At 34.0% G+C, this 4742-nt stretch overlaps 1 pseudogene; it reads left to right on the top strand.

The window, feature by feature from the left end:
* Nucleotides 1-1236: 1236 nt before the first annotated feature.
* Nucleotides 1237-1976, top strand: LOC114315748 (low-temperature-induced cysteine proteinase pseudogene; annotated as a pseudogene).
* Nucleotides 1977-4742: the final 2766 nt, after the last annotated feature.

Genomic DNA, 4742 nt, shown 5'->3' with positions numbered 1-4742 from the left:
TCCAATAGTACACAAAAAAATGGCAAAAAAACATTAGAATAGAAGATCCAACGTGGAAATTGTATGCATTTGTAGTTGTGGTTTGTTGAAGATTTGGTTCTCTTAATTGGAAGTTTCAATTACAATGCTAACAGCTAGCCGTGAAGAAAGACACGAAGAAGATGTTTAGACATATTAGAGTTATGCCTTTCGCCCAAGGAACCTCTAGAGTAGATTTCTTATAGTAGTTCCTAGAGTATTGCCAAAGAACATTGTTTTGGATTAAAAATGAAATAAAATTAACAAAACATGCAGAGAAAGAGAATGAAAATAAAGGAGGGATCCCGTCAGAGCCAACCATCCCCAGCCCCGCTAGTCCCCTCCTTTCCTCCTAATTTCTAGCCACCCCTAGCTTGGATCTCACAAACTCTAGAGAGAGAGAGAGAGAGAGAGAGAGAGAGACTCACCATCTCGTATTTGATTGCAAATTTTATTAATCAGATTACAGGTACGGCGGATACCTCACAGTTCAAAAGAAAGGATGGATTGTCTGAACAATATTCTTTGTATTTTTGAGTCCTTGTTCCCTTAATAGGTTTCATTTTTATACATGTCTGCTTGGCTAATTTGTTCAGAATTTGAACACAGAGTTGAGTTTGTATTATGCATTAGGAGAAATTGAGTGAGTTTAGTCTATACACTTCTTTCATATTTTTAAAAGAAACCTAGTGCATATAGACTTATTAGTATTGCATATACATTGATTGAGTTTGAGGCTTGGAGAATTATATGCGTGTGGTTGATGTAACTAGTGAAGATTTTTTTTTGGGTGAATAAAAAATCAGATATAAAGGTACAAGTGTGAGATTGGATAGATGTGACAAATCGGATTACGGAATTGGGTGTTGAGTAGTTAGGATATTTGCGTTTTGGATTTTTTTTTAAGTTTTGTGCTTGATCTTGATTATAGTATTTCTGTCCATGTTTATTTATTATTACTTTTTTCCATTTTGGATTTTTTGACGTAATTTCTTGATTTGATTGATTTTTCCTTTTTTGCACATTTATATTTGGTTAATTAACTTGGAATTTGAATTAAATCAACTTAGATTAAAAGATTCATGGCAATTTTAAATTGAAAAATAACAAAGGCTATAATGCTCATTTAACTGAAAACTTATTTTTGAAAATTGTCTTCTCAGGTTCCATGCTAAGAAGGATGTAGATTACAAGGGAAAGATTCCATCTTGAGAGTCAATGGCTTGTAACTAATACTTCATTTTATGGAATTAACATCAACCTTCATGATTTGTTCAAAGTATAATCTAATTACGAAGCACTCAACTCTTCGTGGAAAGGAACAAAAAAAAAAAAAAAAAGAGAGAGGGAGAGAGAGAGAGGAGGGAAAGACAAAAGATTCAACCGAAGTTTTTGTGGACTTAATTCATATTTCCGTAAGCATTGTGTTGTGATTTAATAATGTGTATTGATTGATTGGAAATGAAGGGAGTTACTGGGCATTTTCAACAATTGCTGTGGAAGGGATTAACAAGATTGTGACTGGCGATTTGATCTCGCTATCAGAACAAGAGCTAGTGGACTATGATAAATCTTACAACGAAGGATGCGATGGGGGTCTCATGGACTATGCTTTTGAGTTCATCATCAACAATGGTGGTATTGATAGCGAGGAAGATTACCCCTATAAAGCTAGAGATGGGACATGCGACCAATACAGGGTTTGGATCAAGTTCTTCTTTAATTGAGTGATCAGGAAAAGACTTCATATCATTCTTTATGAAGATGTTCCTAAAAACAACGAGAAGGCATTGCAAAAGGCAGTGGCAAATCAACCCGTTAGTGTTGCCATTGAAGCTGGTGGCATGGCATTCCAATTCTATGACTGTAAGTTTCTATCTTGGTTTTTGTTTGGAAGTTTAGATTATGATGATGATAAATCTTTTAATTATTTGAATTTAGAAAGCCTGCACCTTTAGAAAATTGCAGTTGTGTGTAGATTATTTGTACATGACATAAAGATTGTTATCCAATTATATAAACATTTGTGCTGCTATGATATTTTTGTTCTAGTGAAAACAATTGCTTCACTAATGAGGTTACATTTTATAAAATCCCTCTACGTCCCAAACGATTCAACAATCCATCAGAAATTAGTTCGATGGTACTTATTGTAGATGGCCATATTGCCTTACACTGACTACTTGACTACAATTATTTTGAAATTCCTCTTCGAACACAAAGCAAGGGCATTGAAGCAGCACAGTGGTAAGTTATTCGAACACAAAGATAGATCTATTTTGAATAGATAGAAAAAAATAAAAATAAAAATTATTGATGATGATGTTGAAGAAACAGATTGCAACAAATAAAAAAAAAAATTGAGAGATTTGTTTAAAACAATAGAATAAAATAGAAAAAAATTAGAAACTAAATATCCTTTAAAACAAACAAAAAGATTTTTCACCAAACTATTTCACAAGAGTGAATCTATCATCAACAAAAAAATATCTACTGGACCTAATGACTTATACCCTGTTTCGGTTGGACTTTTTAATAACTTTCTCTAATATAAAATCCAATTCTCTTATTACATTATCATGGATGAATAAATCTAAAAAGAATTAACTTTTTCCTGTTCCCAATTACGGTGTGCCACCTCAGCCAGTTGGTAGTATCTCTTTCTTGTTCCCAATGCCAATCCGACCCATCCATCTTTCTCTATAGCTTCACTATATATATTAACACTATTTCAATGCAAACCCAGAACATGAATGGAGATCTCCATCCCCAGGATCACCACCATTAAACTCACTCCACCACCGAACCCACCCCCAACTTCCCCACAGTACCGCCCTATGCATCTTCCCCTCTCTTCCTTTCAGACAACATTATTATGACCTCACTATTAACAATCAAAGGTCTGAGTTGCTTTAATACTTGCTTGTCAGTTGTTCTTCGAGTTTGATTGAGAAGAACTAAAGAGTAGTGTAAAAAATGAAAAGTACCGAGGTATTAAAATATCAAGTAATCGACTCTAATCATCACTAGAAGAATTTTGGTTAATTCATCCGTAATACTAGCTACTGAGTTTAATGTTGGTGGTGATTAGATTGTGGTGTTGTTGATAGATGCTTTGGTGGTGGGTTGTTTTTGTGGTGGTAGTGTTGGAACAGCGGTTGGTGGTGGTGTTCGGCTGTTGGGAATAGACAATGAAGTGGAAAGAGGTGATAGTGTTTGGTGGTGAGGGTTCGGGTAGGCAGAGAAGGAGATGGTGCTGGAGGGGGATGTGGCTGTGGTTGATGCCAAGCGAAAGAGCAAGGCTAGGCAGATATGCCATGAGAAACACAGAAGAAGAGAATGTTAGAATGTAGCACTAACTTCTTGCAGAGGTCAAATGCTTGAAACAAGAGACATTTTTCAAGTTGAACATTGAGCCAATTTAACTGCAACTTGTCAATAGAAACACCATCAGTGCCATAATCACAGATACTAAAATACAAACAATTATAAGCATACTTATAAACATGAGTACAGAGAGAGACTTTGGTAATGGCTTCCCTCAAGGCATCTCTCTGAAGCTTACTGTAGAAGAGGAAAAAGTAGCCGCGTAAGAAAGGATAAAAATGGAAAGTAGCAATAGAGACACCTGCATTTCTAAAATGTAAAAAGAGCAAATGAATGCATACTAGTTGTTCGAATTAGATGACTATAAAATGTAAATGCACTGACTTTGATACAACATAGCCAGAATTTTTTTTTTTTAAAAATGCTAGTGCCTAGAATACAAGAAAACTAATAAAATGTGTTAATCTGGGTATAAACTGGAGCATACCCTAAAAATCTACGAAAAAAAATAAATAAATAAATTTAAACAAGCTAACAACACACACTCAAATTTCTGAAGATAACAACAGCAATAAACTAACAAGTTCCACTTTCTAAGAAAGATCAATGAAAACTTTAAATCCCAGGCTCAATCATAAAGAAAGATTTTTTTTTTTTTTTTTTTTTTTGTTTTTTTTGAGTTGATGGTAAAAATCTCAGTCATACCCACATCACCCAACTTCATATTAAATGCATTCAACCATGAGCAGCAAAATAGACCCTAAGATTAATAAAGTTACAAAATTTATACAAACAATTTAGAAAAACAAATACACTTCGTTACAATTTTTGGAGTGAATTGGACACCATAAACAGAACCAAAGAAACTCCAGATAACAAAATCAGAAATTGGCATACCTCATGGCTGAAACTTTTTCCTTTCTTCAGATTTATGTACTGTCGCCACAACAGAAACCACAATAAAAAAGAATCAATTTTTATTCAATAAGAAGAACATTTTCCTTCTGATTCAACCAATTTAAGTCAAAATTTAATATTTCATCTATAAAGATTAAATGAAGAAGCCAAAAACAAAACACAGCAAAACAAAGATCCGCAGGTAAAACCCAGAGAGAGAGAGAGAGGGTACCTGAGATGAAAACCCTAGACGAGGACCTTGAAAGAGGAAGACAATAATAAAAAATCAAGGTAATTTACAATTATGTACCTGGGCTGAAATAGCTTGAGTGACTGAAAATCAACACACAGAAAGATAAATATTATATCCAACAAAAATTACAATTAATTACTAAAAATCAGCGTAAATGACATTTGATGAACACAAACTAATTAAAATTCAATGGCCATTTTAAGTCCTAAATTTGCTGAGCATATTCATGCATGTGATTTGCAGGACG

The sequence above is a fragment of the Camellia sinensis genome, chromosome 13 (genome assembly GCF_055761805.1).
Source record: "Camellia sinensis isolate YWXY chromosome 13, ASM5576180v1, whole genome shotgun sequence".
NCBI classification, from domain to species: domain Eukaryota; kingdom Viridiplantae; phylum Streptophyta; class Magnoliopsida; order Ericales; family Theaceae; genus Camellia; species Camellia sinensis.
The sequence above is the reverse complement of the archived record's forward strand: the minus strand, read 5'-3'. Positions and strand labels throughout refer to the sequence as shown.